General features: G+C 44.9%; 1 protein-coding gene across 1 annotated transcript in view; it reads left to right on the top strand.

Moving 5' to 3' along the window:
- Nucleotides 1-21,608, top strand: part of LOC144821899 (uncharacterized) — a 164,148-nt gene that overhangs the window by 66,424 nt on the left and 76,116 nt on the right. The gene's annotated exons all lie outside the window — the stretch shown is intronic.

The following is a 21,608-nucleotide window of genomic DNA, read 5'->3' as shown; positions in this document are numbered from 1 at the left end:
AGGGTAAGGAAAATTGGGATTGGAGAGCAGACAAGCTAAGGGGTTGATCATCTGAAATGAGTTGAGAGATCCAGCTCAGACCTCTGGAATGCCATGATTTCCAGTATATGGAACGATTACGAATCCGAAGAGATTTATTATGCCAAATAGGTTGTTGATGAGTGGAGGTGATGGAGGGATAGGAGAAGGATAGGATAGGGAGCAAAGGTTTAAGGGAATGAGATATGCTGGATGAGCGGAGAGAAGCCAAGTTAGAAGTGAAAGTTAAAATGTCTCAAAAATTAAAGTGAGCAATAGACGTACTTTCTATTTTTAACCAAAGTGGAGGAAGAGAAGGGAGATCTGTCGAGATCCAGCGAGTAGCTTGTTTTAGTGAAAAAGCACGATGAAAAGTTTTGAAGTAAGGAAACCGAAGACCCCCATTAAGTTTATCCTTCTTCAAGGAGGATAGGGCTACGCGAGAACTTTTACCTTTCCATAAAAATGTAAGAATAGAATCAATTTGTTTAAAATAATACTCCGGAATAAGAATAGGAATCATAGAAAGAGTATATAATTTAAGAGGTGAGAGCATCATCTTAATTTAGTCTAGACGACTCCACCAAGATAGGAAAAGGGGGTGCCAACGCATAATGGTATCATTCAGTTTTTTTATTTTTTTTTATTTATCAACATCTGTTTTATTAAACCCCCATGTAGGGGAACGCACATGAAAAGGTGACACTTACACGGCGTTAAGCCTACAACCCTCAAGGGGCCGGCCGCTGCTGGTGTATGCAGGACCCGTAATTCTTTCATTCGCATAGTCAATGTCCTGTTGGCAAACAGCTCGGGCATCCAGATGAAGAGAACAGTACCCGCAATCGGTCCCGCCCAATTGTCACCATGCTTGGAATGCAGCCCAGAGGGTTGGGCAACAACAAATGGGGCAAACGAGGCCCAACAACAGACCAAAGCGGTCCAACACATATCCAGAGACTAGAGGAAGACAACAGAGAAAGTTGAGACAGAGTCCAGGGAGAGCAGAGGGAAAGGCGGGAAAGAGGTAGACAAGCTAGAGGGAGCGATAGGACCCAAGGAGTAACAGTCAGGAACAGTCATCAGGGCTCATAGTCACATCTCCGTGGCGGGGTAACAGGCCATCAGTCTAGGGCGTTACGGGGGGTAAAGGGAAGCACAGCATCCTCCACTAAGCGCAGCGCTCGCAGCCTGGGGGGCATGTTTCTAGCATGTTCGCTTTTGCACAGATACATCACTAGGGGCCGCCAAACCTTCTCAAAGCGTATAGTGCGGGACTGTAGTCTCGCTGAGAGCAGTTCCATAGTGATGACCTGCCAGAGTCTCCCAAACCATGAGGCAAGAGGGGGAGTCTCCGCCTTTTTCCAGTACAGGGCAATAAGTTGTTTGGCCGTGCCCAGCATTTGTAACGCTACACTCCATTCATTACGGGTCAGGGCTAGCAAATTGGCAGGTTTGATTCCCAGCAACGCTGTACTGGCGGCATCAGGCAAGGGAAACCCCAGAACCCCCCTTATGTGGCTCAGTACCTCTTTCCAGAAGACGGCGATCAGAGGGCAGGTTCACCATATGTGCAGGAAATCCCCAGGCACATGTTGGCACCTCCAACACCCAGGAGAGGAAGAGGGGAACATTCTGTGTAGGCGCTGTGGTGTGTAATACCATTGTGTCATTACTTTGTACGCGTTTTCTTGCTGCGGTACGCTGTGGTATACTTTGGGGATGTCCCTCCAGAGGCGGGCCCACTGCGTCGGTAGAATATCCTCACCCAGCGTCGCATTCCATTTTTGCTGATACTGCTGGCAAGGGGGAGCTGGAGGGTGTTGCAAAATGTGGTAAATTCGAGAGATCAGGCCCTTTGTGTCGGTGCAAGAGCGTGCAAGACGCTCAAACTGGGTAAAGGTCCTAGTGGCCCCTGGATATATCGCGTCCGACAAGGCCCAATGACGCAATTGGAGAAATTGTAGCTCAGCTTCCGGCGGGAGTCGGAATTCCTCTCTACAATGGGCGAAAGTCTTGAGGGTGCCCCCATCAAAGAGATCCGTAAGGACCCTACAGTCACCCTGCGACCATTTACGAAAGGCAGTAGTATGGTTAGCCGGGGGGAACCACGGGTTATCCTCGATAGGAGTATGCGGTGAGGGGAAAGTCGTGAGACCTCTCCGTACCGCTGTCCTGTCCCACACATTCAAAACTGTTTTCGTGGGCACCGCCAGATACGCACTAGGGGACCGCCCCGCTTTATGAGTCCAGGCCAGATTCCAGACGGTGCGGCCCGTGACCGCCCGGTCCATATGGAGCCACCCCTTCTCACTCCTCCTAGTGCCCCATTCAATCACAAACGGCAAGTGGGCGGCCCAGTAATAGTCCACGAAATTACCTCCCCATATAAACTTAGTGCAGTCCTTTTGCAGGGCTCGGATGCTCGGTAGGGGGATAGGTGTGGGAAGGCATTGGAACAAATACAAGAGCTTGGGCAGAATAGACATTTTAATAGCGTTCAGCCGTCCCAGCCACCAGGGATTAAGTGGCCTCCAGCGTCTCAGGTCCTCAAGAATGGATTTACGGCAAGCTGCCCAATTAAGTGCCGACCAATCCTCCAGGGAGGGGGTCAAGGATATGCCAAGATATCGAATATGACGGGCAGTCCAGCGATAGGGGCACAACTGTTCCAGCAAGGGGACGTCAGCTGGGGGGATCGTAAGGTTAAGTACCCATGATTTATCATGGTTAATTTTCAGGCCGGAAGCGTCCTCAAAGGAGCTGAGCACTGCATGGAGTGCTGGCAGGGACTGTCGGGGTTCCGTGAGGGTAAGGATGAGATCGTAGGCGTATAGCGCCACTTTATGGACCTGTCCACCCAACGGAATGCCGTGGATGTCCGGGTCACGCCTAATCATATCCGCCAAGGGTTCGACCGCCAGGGCGAACAAAAGGGGCGATGTCAATTGGATCCGTCAATCCTCCGTTCACACAGACCCTAGCCTTAGGCGCAGCATAAGGTGCCATAATCCGAGCAACCATCAGTGGACCGAGTCCCATCTTACAAAGGACCGCTCGGAGAAACGACCAGTCCACCCGGTCAAACGCTTTCTCAGCGTCCAACGAGAGGAGGCATGCCGGGATACGCCAATGGCACGCCTTTCCCACCAAATGAGCAACTTTCCGCACATTGTCAGCTCCTTGGCGGCCACGGATGAAGCCCACCTGATCCGGGTGCACGAGGTCAGGCATGTGGGGATCCAATCTTTTGGCCAGCATCTTGGTGTATATTTTAAAGTCGGTATTAAGCAGCGCAATCGGGCGATACGACGAGCATAGCGCAGGGTCTTTCCCAGGTTTCGGGATCAGGGCTATTTCGGCCATCCCCATGTCCGGGGAGGGGCCTTGACCGCCATCAAAAGAGGCAAACAGCCGGAGCAGGTACGGAGTCAGCTGAGTCTGGAATATTCGATAGGAGAGCGGCAAGCCATCAGGTCCCGGCGCTTTGCCCAGGTTCAGCTCCTTGATGGCCAAGGTCACCTCTTCCAGAGTTAGCGGCTCCTCCAGTCTCCCAGCCGTGAGGGTGTCTAGCTGCGTTCCGCTATAGTGCTCTAACACGGCCTCCGACACGTCGGGTGCCGGTGGGTCCGCCGTGTATAATGAGGTGTAATAGTCGTGAAACGCTCCTAGCTTGTCCCCCGCCGTCATCGCCCAAGACCCATCGGGGAGCTTCACGTTCGCTATGTGGGATCTGGCCGCTTTGACCCTCAGTCGCCTCACCAATAGTTTCCCCACCTTGTCCCCTCCATCGAAATGTAGTTGCTTCAGGGCCAAAAGGGATCACTCGGCCCTATTAGCACGCAACAGCCGCAGCTGGCCCCGAATGTTTGCCAGTTGTCGCCGCGTCTTCAAGGTGGACCCCTCCTGATCTCGCGTCACCGCCTCCCGCAAATCCCTCACCAAGCCATCCTCCACCGCCCTGCCCTCTCGTGCCCTTGCAATCGCGAGGGATGTAATGTGGCCCCGGATTGTGGCCTTAATGGCGTCCCAGACCACCTGAAAAGGCGTCTCCGGGAGGTCATTGAACTCAAAATAGGAGGTAATGGCCGCGCGGATGTCTTCCACAGACGCCGCATCTCTAAGGAGGTGCGGGGGTAGATGCCACTTCCGCTCTCTGGGGGGACCAGTCCGGGGATCCCTGAGGAGGAGTTCCACATGGGCATGGTCCGATATGGATATGTCCGACATCCCAGCATCAACCACATCATTAAGCAAATCATGGGACAGGAAGACATGATCAATGCGGGAGTAAGAACGGTGAGCGCTCGAATAAAAAGAGTATTCTCTTTTATCCGGGGAGAAGTATCGCCATGCATCAAATAACCCTAGGTCTTCTATCTGTTTGCGAAGAGCCAGGGACATCGCCCCCGCCCCATGAAAGGAGCCCTCACTCCGGTCCATCCTTGGGCACCACACCAAATTAAAATCCCCCCCGAGGATAACAGAGGGCCCACCCCGGAGCACCTGGTCTCGCAAGATGTCCCGAAGGAAACTATCCTGTGCCTGATTAGGGGCGTACACATTGCATAGCGTAAGGCGGCGAATTCCCGCCTCGACAGTCACCTTGAGGAAACGGCCATCACCACTTCGAAAGATCCTATCGGTACCTCGTCTGATGCCAGCTTTGCACAGAATCGCCACCCCGCCGTTTTCGTGGTTGCCACCGCCCAGTATTGGAGAGGGTATCTGGGGTGCGCCATGCGCCCAGTGTCTGCCTGGAGAAGATGGGTCTCTTGCAAGAAAACGATATCTGGGTCATGTCGCAAGATATAATGCCAGATCTGCCTGCGCTTATTGGGCGAATTAAGGCCCTTAACGTTAAGGGACAAGATCTTAAGGGGTCTATCCACCTTACTCGCCATGGCAAGGAATACTAGGATTCGCAATTATCGCCAACCTCAACACATCACATACCACCCATACCTCCCCGGCAGTTATCCCACCCTTCCCGACCTCACCTGCCCCCACGCCTACCCTCTCAGGTCCCATACAGAAGAAAAGAGAAGGAGGAAAAGAGAAAGAAGGGAAAAAAGAGAGTCAGATACAAAAACCAAACAGGCCACAGCCGTTGAGGCTGGAAGTATGAACCAAGAAGGTGTGGCCAACAGGGCCAGAGTTCGCTGTCCCCAGAATAGGGCATCCTACACCCTCGGGTTCGAATGTCCATCGGGATGTCACTCCCCAGGGGGCAGCACCAGAGGGACATGGCTGACAGAAAGTACTAGGAGGTATGGAGCCCCCACCCTCCCAGGCCCAGCAGTGAGGGATCAGGAGCCCACCCGGGCCCTCCCCCCAACTGACAACCCCCGACCCGCTGGTGGAGCATAGGATAACAGTACCTCGAGCTGATTGCAGTAAATGTCCCGCCATCATCCCGGCGCAGGGGGACGCTCCGTGGAGGAGCACTCCTCAGGGTCAGGGTCTGCCTCCTCCAAAGCTCTAATGTGGGCTATAACGTCCTGCCGAGCTTGGCTGTTCGTAGGCACATCAGCAGGCGGTGTACGCCGTCTCCGCGGCACCGTGGACCAGTCCGGCCCAGATGGCGTTCTCTTGCGGGATGAGTGCTTAGAAGGGCTCTCTGGAGGAGATCCCGAGATTTTGAGAAGTCTCGCCGCCTCCTCGTACGATCGCAGAGCTTTGCGTCTCCCCTCCCACTGGAAGATAAGTGCAAATGGATGGCCCCATTGGTACGGAATGTTCATGTTTCGCAGCTTCTCCGTCACCGGGCGGAAAGCACGCCGCCGCTTCAGGGTGTTGGGCGCCAGGTCCTGAAAAATTTGGATCTTGTGCCCCTGGTATTGCAAGTCCGGCTTGTCCCTGGCGCATTTCCATATCTCTTCTTTCTCCACAAAGAAATGCACCCTCGTGAGAATATCCGGGAGGAGGCCCGACCTCCCAGCAGGGGCCGCCACCCGATGTGCACGGTCAAGAGTGGGGGGTGACACATCCTCGTCACCTCGCACCTCATGAAGTAGCTGCGCCACATATTCCAGTACATCCTTCCCTTCCACTCCGAGTGGCACGCCGCGAATACGGAGGTTGTTGCGCCGGCCCCGGTTTTCCAAATCCTCCTGCTTGATCTGGAGTTCAATGTTCTGCTCTTCCAGAGCCGACAGGCGCTGCCACAAGTGTTCCTGGTCCTCCGTGCGCCGGTCCATAGTCCGTTCCAGACTAGCCACTCGATCTCCCAACTCCACGACCTCCCGCTTGAGTTCCGTGACGCACGATTGCACCTCTGTTCTCAGGGAGCCAATCTCTGCCTTGAGTTCGGACACAAAGCTGGCCATGAACGCCTGCGTCACTGGTGGGGAATCCACCGATCCCCTGGATGGGCCCTCTCCAGCCGCCGACGCCCCCGTCTTGCCCCACATGGCTGTCACAGGATTATCTTTGGGGGCCGTCGGCTGATCCGTCCTAGCGCCCCTGTTCGTGCGCGTCATCGTCCTTGTAGGCCCGGGGAGGTTGTCTCAGGCCGCAGAGCGTCGCCGTGGGTCGGAGTCTCCGTCTGAAATAGCTTGTGGGAGCAAGGCCCTGAGGAGGGGCCAGACTCCGTCCGCAGGACCCACCTGGCAGCAGCACCCCACAGCCAATCACACCGTCGCAGAACGAGGCCTCTGCTCCAGCCCCACAGTCAGGGGTCCACGCTGGGGGAGTAGTCCAAATCCACAGTGCACCACTCCGGCAGATCGACAGGCACCCCACACCGCCAGGGCCCCGCGCTCTACCTCCACCAGTCACTCGTCGGCAGAAACGGGGGGGGAGGTCGCCGATGTCGCAGTCCCTCAAGAGGCCGCAGGGCCAGCAGGGGGAGAGATCATCCCCGGGCAGCGCTAAGAGCAGCAGCTCACCTTCACCGCTACCCGCCGCGCTGATCAGCCGGGCCGCCACAGAACCGGTGCTCCACTGTGCGGATCCTGAAAATGGCGGGCGCCGTCTGCTTCAAGAGGCGCCCGGGGGCACTGCCTGTGCCCGAGCGCCGTCCAGCCCTCCTCCGCGGCACAGCTCCTCAACACCGGGGCGCTGCGGGAGACGAGAGCTCCCAAATGTAGGTTCGGACTGCGGATCTCGTGGCAGGAGTCCGTAGGTGCACCCGATGCGTCTCCCGGCCCGGCAGCAAGCCGCCTCCGCAGCAGCCCAAGATGGCGGAAGGTAGGCTGCGTTCGCGCCAAGCCGGTCACTCGCCTCACAGGGTTTCCCCGGTCACTGCCGTACCGCCGATGGTCCCAAAAAATCGCCGCCTCAGTCAGCCAGCATACAGGGGCGTCACAGGGGGGGTCCGGTCGCCCCTAGATCCACCTTAAATGCACATGAAAGGGCCAGCGGCGGCAGGAGCTCCGCAAGAGCGCGTCTGCTCACATCGCCGGTCTAGCCACGCCCCCCATCATTCAGTTTTTTGATAATACAATCAAAATTTAATTTGAGAGTATCAGATAATGAAGGAGCGAACCAAAGGCCCAAGTATTTGATCTTGAGAGGTTCCCATGAGAAACCGGAATGTACAAAAAGGTGTTTTTGACAAAAAGCATTTCAAGGTAAAATTTCGCACTTATCAACATTAAGTCAATAGCCAGAGATTTTAGAAAAGGAAGACACTTGTTGAAGAAAGGGAGGAAGGGAAGATTCAGCGTCAGAACAATATAAAAGAATGTTGTCAGCATAAACTTTAACTTGATGAGGACTAAAATGAAAGCCAGTGATGTTGTCATCGTGTCGAATCTTGGTCAAAAAGGGTTCTAAAGCTAAAACCAATAATAAAGGGGATTAAGGGCAGCCCTGTCTGAAACTCCTACACAATGAAAAATAATCAGAAGTAATACCATTAACAAAAAGTGACGCTTGGGAGCCAGAATATAATAGAAAAATTAAATTAATACATTTAGGAGGAAAGCCAGCCCATTTTAAAGCATAAAACAGAACATCCCAACTAATTCTATCAAATGCTTTCTCAGCATCTAAGGAAATTGCAGCCAGGGGATGATCTACAGAAGAAGCTTTACTTAAAACATTAAAAAAGACTTGTGAATTGTCTGAGGCAAGTCGTCCCTTAACGAAACCTGATTGTTCCGGGCCAATAAGATCGGGTAGGAGTGGGTTCATACGAAGAGCTAAAATCTTTGCAAAAATGTTATAGTCCGTATTGACCAGAGAAATAGGTTAGTAATTCTTCCATAGAGAAAGATCTTTATCCTCTTTAGGAATTAGGCAAATCAAAGCTTCCTGAAAAGTTCCATGCAAAGAACCGTTATCAAGAAAGGAATGAAATGAGAGTAAGAGACGTGGTAAAAGAAGTGGTGCAAAATGGTTATAAAATTCAATGGTAAATCCATCTGGGCCTGGAGCTTTCCCATGACGTAGGTTTGAGACAACATGAGAAATCTCTGCTAATGAAATATCGGATTCCAGAGGACGGAAATCGGTGTGATTGGTTGAAGGGGGAGGGATGGATTGAAAGTAAGAAAGATCATCTGAGTCAGGCAGAGTTTCAGGAGTGTAAAGATTTTTATAGAAGGAAACAAAGGGCCAGATGTAGGTAAAATCAAATTTGTCCTTAATAGCGAATTTTACCGATTCGCTATTAAGGACTCGCAAAATTGAATGTTGGTAGGAATCGCTAAAATATTAGCAATTCCTTAATATTTCTTAATAACAAATCGCTATTAAAGAATTGCAAATAGCGGGAGCTATTTCAAGGGTGCCAGGGTGTCAAAAGGACACCCTGTTGCACCCCTGAAATGAATGTGGGCCACATGGCACTTTAAAAAAAGCAAAAAAGTCCTTTTTTAAAGGAAATCGCTAATTACCACCAACTTGAAGTTAGTGGTAATTAGCGATTCCTTAAGGCTAAAGTGCACTTTCTTTTGTGCTACTTACATTGCATTTAAGGAATCGCAATTTGCGATTCCTTAAATTCAAGAGCAAATTTGTTTAAAATATCCTTATCTTTAAATAGAGGGACACCAGTAGAGCTTCGTAAAGAATCTATTTTAGTTCGCTCTTTTCTAACTTTCAATTAATTGGCCAACAATTTCCCCATCTTATTTTGACCTCCATAGGACTACTTTTCTTTTTTTTTTATTTATTTTTTTTTTATTGATATTTGCGTTGCAAGTTTACACAGATTATGACATAATTCCTTTTTGAAAAGAGATTCGACTAGAAATTATACAATGTATAGAGAAAAGGAACATAATACAATCCAATACAAAATAAAGAAGAACTGGAACATACATAAGTACACAATATATAAAATTCGCTATATCATTACTTCCTCAGTCCATTTCTGAATTGGTGACCAGATTTTTAACCCAAGTTGTTTCCTTTTTTTCCCCTTGGTGGCATATATTGCTGATTCAAGCTTATATCTAGCTAAGAGACGACCCCTCCATGCGGAAAAAGATGGTGATTCTGGACTGATCCAATCCTGAGATATACATGCGCGAAATTCAGCCATCATAATAAATAATAGATTATTTTGATCAATATCTTTTGAATCTTTGGAAACACCGAACAATATAAGTTCAGGCGATATGGCTATATTTTTACCAAGAATGTATTCAATAAATTTCTTAACATCACAGATTAATCCGTCTAATTTTACACACGAATAAAACATATGTAACGTATCGGCCCCTCTTAAATTACACCGATTACATTTAATTCCAGTAATACTCCCCCATTTCAAAACTTTTGCCGGTGTATAGTATAAATCACACAAAATCATATAATGTTGAGTACGATTACGCCCAGAAAATAAAATAGAGGAAGCCATTTTAATTGATTCTTCCAGAAATACATCCTTTGTACCTAATTTCTCTTCCCATTTATCCCTCAGATTATTAAAGTCATCCACGAGATAAGTCATTAAGGTGTTATAATAGAACCCAATCCTTCTTTTATTATTTAAATTATCTAGAAGTAGAATTGGGCTTAAATCCAGTCTTTCTATGTTGGAGGATGAATGTAGGTAGCTGTTAATCTGTAGAAATTTGAAATAATCCTTTGAAGGAATATTAAAGTTACTTTGTAATTCATCAAAAGAAAGTAATATTTCCGAATTAATAATATACAAATCAGAGAGAAAGGTAATCCCCTTATCATTCCAATTTTTCATCACCTGGTCCCTAAATATTGTGGGAAAGGATTGGCTTGAGTTTAGAGGCGTATATCTAGTGATTTTCCTAATTCCCACCAGTTTTTTAATAATTCTCCAGGCTTTATATGCTGCAGCCACTATCTTAAATTTTGTTTTTTTTATAGTAGCTTGGCTCTATGAATTTTAACAAATGATAATTTGCATCAGTACCTATTACCATTTCATAAATATTTGGATAATGTGTCCAATTAATGGGGATCTTTTTACCTACGATTAAAGGAAACATATATTGGAGTGAGGCTGCTAAATAATAAAATAAAAAGTGTGGTGCGGCCCACCCCCCCCTATCTTTCGGTATAATCAGCTTCTTATATGCTCTTCTAATACCTTTATAGCCCCATAAAAATCTTATTGCAGTTCTTTCAATTTTTTGGAAAAAGTTTAAAGGAAATTCCAGGGGTATTGTTCTAAATAGGTAAAGAAATTTAGGCAATATAAGCATCTTTAAAACGTTGTTTCTACCATGAAGGGATAAATGTAAATGATTTATTCTTTCCAGAGTCGTGTTAACCTTTTTTAGAATTGGAGTATAGTTAATACTAGGTATCTGTGAGATAGGTGTAGTTAATCTAATCCCTAAGTAGACTGCTTCCGAAACTATATTTATAATAGGAGGTGGATTTGATCCTATAAACACAATTTGCGTTTTAGACAGATTTAATTTATACCCAGAGAAAGATCCAAATATACCTGCTAGTTCTTCAATCCTCCGAAACGTTCTTTCAATGTCTTTAGTGACTACTACCAAATCGTCAGCATAGGCAAGGGCTCTATATGTCGTACCTCCTAACTGTAATGGAACTATGCTTTCATCCCTATTAAGCTGATTAAGCTGATTAAGCTGATTAAGAAAGATATCTATATATATAGCAAAGAGAAGAGGAGAGGATGGACACCCTTGGCGTGTTCCTCTTTGGATAGAAAATAATGCAGATTTATTAAGTCCTATTTTTATTGCTGAGACTGGGTTTTTATATAATGCCTTAAATGCATTTATTATTCCTGGGCCAAACCCTTTTATAGATAAGACATCCCAGAGATAGGGCCATGCTACTCTATCAAATGCTTTTTCAGCATCAAGCAGAGTAATTCCTATTGTTGTATTAGAAGCTTCTGCCCAATCCATCATTGCTATAATCCTACGTACGTGATCCGCCGTATCTCTATTGGGTATAAAACCATGTTGCCACCGAGATACAATTGTTGGAATAATTCTTGACAGTCTTGTGGCCAGTATTTTTGAATAGACTTTGCTGTCGGAATTGATCAACGATATTGGCCTATAGGAGGCTGGATTGCATGGATCTTTATCTTTTTTTAAAAATGTCATGATTATTGATTCAGCCCAAGATGCTGGAGATAAGCCTTTCTGTGCCTCTAAGAACATAGCCAACATCTCATTTTTTATATGTTTTCTAAAGGACCTATAAAATTCTAACGGAATAAGATCCGGACCAGTAGCTTTGCCCATTGCTAATGAGTTTATGGCGTTCTCGATTTCCTCCCATGTAATAACGGCATCTAAGACAAATTTTTGATCGTGAGTAAGGATCGGGAGAAGATTTCCCATGGCAAAGTTCAGACATATATCAGATGAATAATTATCATCCTCTTGTGTATATAATTTACGATAAAACTTACGAAAAACTTCTAGGATTTCCTCTTGTTTATTATACACTTGCCCTGTTTCATCCTGAATTGTATTGATGGCATTAAATACTTCTTTTTGCCTGATTCTTTTTGCCAAGATTTTCCCAGTGTTTTCTCCTATCTCATATATCTGAGTTCTATAGCTTGCCATCAGTTTTGCAGATTTTTCTGCAAAGAGTTCGTAAGCAATAGATTTACTAATTGCCAGCCTTGTTTCTATGTCTACAATTGGTCGTTGATGTATTATTGCTGTAACTAATTCCTTCTCCCAAAATAATATTCTTTGAAGAACCTTCTCATTCTTTTCACGCATACTTTTCAATGAAAAAATAGAGGCAGCATCAGTAGATAATCTGTTAAAAGTAAGTTTTGCATCAATGAAGTCTTTCAAACAGGATTCAGTGTTAGAGTGATAATACGTTTATTGAAGTTTTTAAATTTTAGTGAGTAATTGAGAGGATTGAGCTTCCATGGATTTTTTCTTCTGTGAGACAAACTTGATAATAAAACTTCTGGCCGCAGCTTTCAAAGAATCCCACACCATAACAAAAGGGGCGTCTGGAATGTGATTAACAGCAAAGAATTCAGAAGCAAAGGAGTTGAATTACTGACAAAAAAGAGGATCAAGGAGTAAGGAATTATTGAATCGCCATCTTCCTGGGTGTGGAGAAAAAGGGATAAGATCAATATCTACAAGGACAGGGGCATAATCTGAGATGAGAATAGAGCCAATTTCTGAGTGAATGGCGTGTTGGGCAAGGAGTTCACTGAGAAAAATTTAATTAATACTGGGCTGTGAGTGATGGGAGGGTGTATAAAAACTATATTCTCTAAGGGCAGAGTGACACAATCTCCAATTGTCTACCAAAGCTTTATGATGGATAGTAGAGGTAAACTGTGAATGCATTTTGGAAGGAACAAACTTAACCTTGGAATGTCTATCTAAAAGGGATCGAAGATTTGATTGCATTCACCACCAAAAATAATATAATCATATTAAGAAAGTAGTTTATGCCCCCAGTGGGGGCATAAACATTAAAAATAGCTAATGGAATCTTATCTACAAGAAGTTTAACAATCACCCATCGACCTTCAACATCACATTCGTTATGGACAATGGAAACATGCAACTTTTTATGACATAGAATCAGAACACCATTCTTTTTACCCATAGCAGGAGAGTTAAACACATGTCCCACCCAGCAACGCTTCCATTTTCAACCTTCATTTTCAGGAATATGGGATTCCTGGAGTAAGCCAATATCAGTTTTGAAAGTGGGCTAGGTGAGATAACACATGTTGCCTTTTGATAGGATTGTTTAATCCTTTAACGTTCCAGGTGGTTACCCGAAATGTGTCGGAATGAAAAAGGAGAGTGAACAGATTTACAGGAAGAGAAGTGAGAGATGATAAAAGAGTATAGAGGAGAAGAAGGGAAAATAGTTACTAAAATTGAGTGAAGAGAAAGGAACAAGGGAAGGAAAAAGAAAAGAAGGATAAGTGAGCAAAAAAGAAGGAAGAGAGATAATAAGGGAAAGAGAAAGAATGAAAGGAGAGAGAAAAAGATAAAGAACAGGAGACATTACAAGTCATACAAAAGATGGCTGAAAAACATACCTAAAAACACAAAACGAGAAGGGGAGTGACGACGCCAGAAGACACCACGACAGCAACGAAACTCCACCGAACACCTGATGAGCTACATCAAGGCTCCAACAGGACAGGAGGGTCAATAGGGAATAGAATTGAAAGAATACAAGACCTGTATATGGAAGAAAAGAAAAATTAATAAAAGGAGACATGAAAATCTGGGTAAGGGAAATACGAGGTAAGAAAACAGAACACAACAAAATATTAAAATAATACAGAGGCATGAACAAAACAACAACCAATGCAATACCAAGGCAAAAGAACAATTACGAACATGAGACAAACAACATAAATTAAGAAGGTCTTGAAGTGTCCATAACTTTGTTGCAACGGTGACGAAGGAATTCTTGTAGAGCCACTAGATTGTCAAACGTTGTTGGCATGTCCTTGTAGGTAACCTTGAAGAGGCAAGGGTGGAGAAGTCCAAATCTGGCATTGATAGTACGCAGTTAGGTCGAAGATCAAGAAACGTCTTCTGGCGGTCTCCTGTAACTTTAGCAACATCCTGGGAGAGAAATCAATGGTGACCTGCCCCAAAAATTAGTTCGTTTTGACTTGGCGGCTCACAAAACTTGTAGGAGATCTGTACACTGAAGAAGCAACATAATAACACAACTGGGTTTTGCAGATATTTTAGGACCAATTCTGTGTGCCCTTTGGATGTTAAGAGAGGAGGACGCAGGTAAGTCTAAAATTTTAGGCAAAAAGACTGAAAAAAGGCAGTTGGGTTAGATCCTTCAATATGTTCAGGAAGACCATAACTTCTTAGATTATTGCTGCGATTGCGGTTTTCCAAATCCTCTGCCTGTCTCTTAAGAAGAGAGATATCTGACTCCATGGAAGAAATATGAGAGCAGGAGGCTTGAAGGGATTCAGTTGTTTGTTCCACAATGAGTACACTCGAGTCTAGGAAGGACCATTTATCGTGCAAAAATTGTAGGGTCTTGTTAGTCCCCTCCATGAAGGGTTTATTGGCACGAATGTCTTTAAGGATTAAGTCCATAGAAGCAGAAGAAGAAGTAGCCCCTGGGGAAGGAGGGTCCTTTTTCGGACGTTTGGTAGAAGTTGCTGGTAATTTTCTTGAGATGTGAGTTTTAGGCATAGTGCCAGAGGAAGGGTTAGGTTTCTGGGAAGGTAGGTCCTCCACGTCGTTAAAGTTAGAGTCTGAGTCTGAACACACAGCAGATTTAATAGAGGCAGAAAGTTTAATGTTCCGCACCCTCCCCATTAAAATGTGGTGGAGTTCAGTAAAAAGAGACCAAACTCTTAATGGAGCAGGTGAATATTGTTAAAATGGAGTGCGGAACTATTGGAACTAAGGTGCCAGAGTTAATGGAGACGAAAAAGCCTCATTCAAAGGGGTATGAAGAAGCACAAATAAGTCGAGAAATGGCAAATCCTACAACAGATATGGTAATTAGGTTGCAGCATTTGTTCAACTTGAGAAAGAAGAAACGCAAAATGGTGGCTGCTCATTGAGGGGATAGTTCACAAGGAATGTGAGAAAGTGATAGAGATACGAAGCAGATTCATTGCAGTGGCAGGTGACAAAAAATAAGTAACTCCCTCGGTGTGCACAGAAGAAGAAAAACAATAAAATCTCATGAGGCGGTGGTAAAATTATGAAAGAGCATTGTGAGGCTCTGAGGCGCGGTAATAAATAAAAAGCAAAATGGCGGCCATCATGAAAAGAGCCGAGTCACGCCGTGCACAAAGCCCAAAAAGCGAAAAAAATGGCAGAAAAACGGCCAAAACGCTCACCGCATCATAAGTCAGTTAAATCTGCCCTCGGGCCGAAGAAACATGGCAAGTTCTCTCGAAATGTCTGAAGTCGGGAGACGGCGAAGAGGAGCTCCACAACTAGTCATCCATCTCGTGCTGCGCGCAAGCCACCGCCCCCTTGACTTGCTCTTTGAATGCACAGAAAAGGTGACTAGATGACAAGATTTAAAGACATGTTTAAAAAACGGTGCAAATGGGTGAAAGCAGGACGAATCCTGTGAATTGCTTTTCAAGAAAGAAGAAAGGAGTTCCTTAACAGATGTTAAAATGGTGACCTGTGTATTTATATTGTACTTAGTCCTTGCTCTCGGGGATGGCTAAACACAGGAAGAGGCATGACAAATGCATGCCATGGACACATGGGGGGGAAGGAATATGAGAGTGACAAGGGAGCCAGCAAATGGGAAGCCTATGGGCATTTTCTATGTATATAAGAAGTATATACTGAAGTATATTCGAGAGATCTTGAATGCTCAACCTAAAATGACTTTAGTTAAGTGCAAACACACAGGAAGGGAATCACCAGCCAACTGTAACAGGACATTGGACAAACGTCCATTAGAAAGTTGCAGAAAGAAATATTCTTATAAAGGTTCTTTAACACAGAATGCGTCACTTCGCACTCCTCATAATAAGGAAAATATCTCATGTTAGGAGTATGAAACTATTTAATAGAAATAAAAGAGAAAGAAATGTATTTGCGAACCCAACACCAGAAGAGAAAAGAAAATAAGAGAAAGTGGAAATAAAACATTTATATAATACACTACCAATATATACATACACATATGTACTGAAGAGACTGAAATTATCAGTCTACCTGATAATCCTCCATCCTTATAGGCCTTATACGCACCCTGCATCGCAGACTCCGGATACGCCCATGTTCCCCTTTTCCCAGTCTCCCATTCGCATGGTCAACCATCTTCTCCATACTCACCAGGCACTCGCCCAGCTCAAGTTTTAGTTACTATTTACTTTGTATTAGACAAATCCCCTCGTCTTAGAGCTGGATGTGACCTGTTGGGTACTTCTTTTGGTTTTCCCACCGCCAGCGTTGGCTATTTTGCAAGACCTATCAGCACTGCCCACAAGATAAAGAAAGGAGGGGTTGGGACATCTCATTTTAGCCACTGGCCTGGCTGCTTTAGCTGCCTTTAAGGACTTGACTCCAGGGTTGTCGTTGGCTTTGGTATCATCTCACGGTGTTTTGCAGATATGTGCAGTTCATTTGTGATAGTAGCTTAGAGTAGTGTTGGAGGTAAGTAGGTGTGGTTTTGTTAGATATTGGCAGCTTGAAATATTAGTAGAAGTGCAGAACAATCATTTTCGTAGCCACAGAGTTTTTGTAAGCCGTCTCTCCAAGTTGAACTGCATGAACAGTTCTATCTGCAGCGTATGCTTAGTGATTTTGGTCTGCCCGTTTCTTTATTGGTCACTGGGTATCTTTCCTTACTTTGGTGATATTCTACTCTGCCAATTTGGAGATAAAAGGAAAAATTTGAAGTTTCAGTGTGAAAGCTGGCTTAGCCTGGAATGAGCTCCCTCTTGCCCTCAGGATGGTTTCTGACCCGGCAGTCTTTAAGAAGAAACTGAAAACGCTGTTGTTCTGATGCCTTTTTTTCCCCCCTGACATGCAGTCTACAGCCGGTTCTGTGGTAGGTTTCTTTGGTAGCAGCGCCGGGATACTTTTAGTAGCTGTGCGCTCTATAAAACTAGTATAACATAACATAACATAACAAAGTCAAAATACCTGCATTTTTCCAAGTTTGGGCACAACTGGCCACCAATGTGCAGATTGCTCTGTATGCACAGTGCGGTAGATAACAATGTGGATAGAGTATAAATGGGAACAATTAAAGTAACGAGCCAACTGGAATTGGCATGCCCCCAGGAGCATAATCCTGTTTGCTCGTGCACATAATTTCACACCAGGCTATAGTGTAAAATTATACCTAACCACATTCCACAGTTTCCTATGTTTACAATGTACTTGTAGGGCACAGTCAGACGTTAGTGCCTAAAGGCAGGTGGGCGCTTTACAGGGTCAATGACTTGCAAAAAGTAGGTGCGTGATATGAAAGGGAGATGTTTATGGACGCTTTATATGTGATATATATTGGTGTGTGGTGTATTTTAAAGAGGTGTGTCTTCAACTCTTTCCTAAACTGGGGCAGCGGTTGGGCTCTTCTCATGGATATGCAGATGTTGCTCTAGACTGTGGGTTGCAGAAGAGTGTAACTTTAGATAACGAGCACCTTTGGTGGAACAACAAAGTACCCATCCGAAGCGACTCACTCTTGACTACCTAGGGCCAGGGTATAGCAGATCTTTGAACCTTTTGATGGCACAGACCAGTATGAATGCAGAAGTAGTAATTACGGTGATGTCCATAATTTTGGTAAAAACTCTCTATGCAACATAGGCACAGCACCAATGATAAGGTATCACTGACCATTATATTATGGTACCAGGCTTTGCTGCTAACTTCCAGATTTCAGAACATCATGGGAGAATATCAGAAAAGCCATTGACCTCTATCTTCGTGGAGCTAAATAATTATATATTTTGTTAGTTGGGTCTGTGAGATTCCCAGCTGGGGTCCCAGGGGCTTTGGGCCCCCGTGGCCTCCAGCGTCACTGTGGGGGGCCTGGGAGATGGGTTCCCTGGGCGGAAATTCGCCCGGAGAGGAGGGCCGCACGCCCTCCCTCCCCCTAAATATGTTTCCGGGCCCCAGAGGATGGGATCCCTGGGGCCGAAATCAGCCTGGCGAGGGAGTCCCCGACACCCTCCTCCCCTTTATAATGTTGCTGGAAACCAGGGGATGGGGCCCCTGGGGACAAAATCTGCCCAGGGAGGGGGTCCCGCACACCCACCTCCCCATCAAAATGTTGGCCCTTGGCTACTCCTCTTTATTTAAATAAGTGGAACCACTATGTAAACTATAAAACAAATACACACACTAATTGGCTGATATCATTAGTGTTGTCATCAGTGATACCATAAATGATGTCATAGAACATGTCATGAGTGATGTCATATGTGAGGTCATAAACCGTGCGCAGGGGCGCAAGTTATAGTTGGTGCTGGTAACTATAACCAGTGAATTTCTTTTTTTTTAATTTTATTTTTTTAGTTCAGAACATTAATGTTGTCACTGACAAATTCACTTAACTATAAGGTTACTTTAACCTTTGTTTTTTTCAGTGAAGGTCTAAGGTTTAAAAAAAACAACTTAATATTACACCTGATTATAGGTTACTTTAACCGTTGTTTTTTTCAGTAAAAAAAATAAATCTATATATTTTGTGTGTGTATATGTATGTATATGTGTATATATTACCTACTGGCGGTCGCCAGTAGGTATATATAGTTAGGATTTTTTCCCTATGGGATTTTTGAAAATTCTATGTCTAATAACTTTGGCGTTTGTGGACGGAATTGGCTGAAATTTTCAGCAAAATGGAACATTTTGTTTCTGAGCAGCCACTGGAAATTTGGGGGGAGTTGGTCCAGGGGGGGCCGAGAAAAAAGGGGGGTCCCAAAACGTGTTTTTAACATTGAGTTTTCCATAGGGCGGTTAGCCTCATTTTTAGCCCGAACGGCTGAATGGATTTGCACGAAACTTGGCAAATTTGTAGGGACTGGTAGCCCGATGTGCCTTTTGTAGGTCTCAATGTATGTGCTCCAGTGGATTTTGAGAAATTAACGTTCAAAAAAAGATATATATCTAGATCCGCGCCTGGAGCGCTCCCGGATACGCGTACGGGAGAGCGCTCCAGGCGCGCCACGCGACTTGCGCACGGCAAGCTGATTGGTTCTCGGGTGTCTATAAACATTCGAAACAGTCCGCAGCGGCCGCCATCTTGTGTCTCGGTAGGATTGAGACACAAGAGGTGGCAAAAATCAAAGGGGGAAATGAGCAAGAGGGGGCAGGGTACACACCCCCTGACCCCCTAGGTTTCATGTGGGGGCCATAAAAGGCTCCCGCGGGTGAAAAAAATAAATAAAAAAAAAATCGATTTTCGCGGGGGTGAGCGCCCGGTACGCGCACCGGGGAGCGTACGGGGGAGCGTACCATGGAGATTAAAAATGACAGACTTTAAAAAAAATAAAGCTTCTTTTTAAAAATTGGAGGTAGTTCTGAAAAGAACTTTTTTTTTCATTTTGTTGTTTTATATATATTTTTTTTTTGTTTTTTTTGTTTTATATTTTTTTAGACTTTTTAAAACAATTTTATATTTTTTTTGTATTTTTTTCAAGGGAAAAACAAAAACAAGGATTGCAAAACTGCTCAACAGGAGCAAAAAAAATTGAAAATTTAGGGACTGGAAGAGCAGCGGTGTTGCTGTTTCTTTAGAGCAATCAGTTCAACACTCTGCTCCCCATAGCAGAGCAGTTCGTCACACTCTGCGCACAAAAATTTGATGCCCGCAAACACCGGCTGAATGTTAGGGATCATTCTTCCACGGGGTGGTCCCGAAGGTGTTGCTCCACCAGTGGAGGTGCTGCCGCCATCTGTTGGTACATTCCGTGCCAGCTCTCTGACACTCTCCCTGGCAAAGTTGTTAGGGTGTCTTCTTTTGACATGCCGGATCAAATTGGCATTGCCAAAACTATATTTTTTCAGAGGATTGCCTCTGGATAAACTACTCCCACATATTTTGCATGTTACTTTGGGAGCGTTCACTTTTTTCTGTCCTTCTGGGATGTCGTAAAATTTCCAAATGAAATGGGTTTTTTTCTTTTGCTGAGGAGGGTCCTCATCCAAAAATCCCTCTGAATCACTGCTGGATGACTCTCTTGCAGCCATTGCTGGAGATCAGAAAAGTAGGAGATAGAGTAGACACAACAGCTCTTGCTCTCTCCAAGTACAAAGCAATAGTGAGAGAAATGGGTGGGTTTCACACAATTTGGAAAAAAAAAAGTTCTGAACCAATGAAAAGTGTTATTTTAAAGTCACATGGTTTGACGCGCTTACGCTACGCGCCCGGGGCGCGTCCCGGGCGTGTATCGTAAGCGCATCGGGGCGCTTACGTTGCGCGATCGTATGCGCTTCCGGGTGCGCTTACGCGGTGCGTCATAAGACGCATCTCGCGGCTACGCGATACGTGTCTTATGACGCAAGGCGTGGCGGCTACGCGATACGTCACGATGTTGTTTTCGTTCTCGACAATAGCGCTTCCGGGACGCGCATTAGTACGCGCCTCGGGGCGCGCCGCCAGATTGCGCTTACCCGTGCGTTCACCTGTCCGCGCCCCGGGAGCGCACTAAAAATAATATTAAAAAAAAATAAAAAAATTATAAAATATAAAATTAGATTTAAAATGTATTATTTTTATAAAGATTTGCTATTAAAAAACCTATGAAATTCACTGAAAAAACCATAGGTTATAGACCATATATAGTTAGGAATTAGCATTTACAAAACCTTGAAAATTCACTGAAAAAACCATAGGTTATAGACCATATATAGTTAGGAATTAGCATTTAAAAAACCTTATTTTACTCACACAAAACCATTGAAATTCCATATATAGTTAGTTGCAGTAACTATATATCGCGCACCCGCAATCCACTGCTGATCATGTCACATATTACATCATTCATGACATGGTCAGTGACATCACTGATGACATCACTGATGACATCTCAAATGACATCACTGATGACATCACTGATGACATCTCAAATGACATCAGTGATGACATCATGACACACCAATACCAGTTACTACATACGCACTCACTGATTCCTACGTCTACACACACATTCACTCATTCACCCATACAATCACTCATAAATACAGTCACTCATTATTACAACACTATCATATGCACTCATACACCTAGTCAGTCCTGTGAAGAATCAATCACACTTCGATTTCCTCATCTATACAGTTAAACACAGAACACCATACTTTTCACACATAAACTAACACATACTTACTCTCTTATACAATCACTGATACAAGTACACATTGATATGCACAGTCACACACCTCCCAGCCAGCCACACACACACTCAGTCTTCCATACATCCACTCATTCTTCAATATGTAAAACATATTTAAACTTTACAAAAACACACAGACACTAGATGATGTCATCAGTGATGTCACTGACCATGTCATGAATGATGTAATATGTGACATGATCAGCAGTGGATTGCGGGTGCGCGATATATAGTTACTGCAACTAACTATATATGGAATTTCAATGGTTTTGTGTGAGTAAAATAAGGTTTTTTAAATGCTAATTCCTAACTATATATGGTCTATAACCTATGGTTTTTTCAGTGAATATATATATAT

This window comes from Lissotriton helveticus, chromosome 2_2, assembly GCF_964261635.1.
Source record: "Lissotriton helveticus chromosome 2_2, aLisHel1.1, whole genome shotgun sequence".
Taxonomy (NCBI): domain Eukaryota; kingdom Metazoa; phylum Chordata; class Amphibia; order Caudata; family Salamandridae; genus Lissotriton; species Lissotriton helveticus.
Note: the sequence above shows the minus strand (reverse complement) of the source record. Positions and strands in the feature narration are given on the sequence as shown.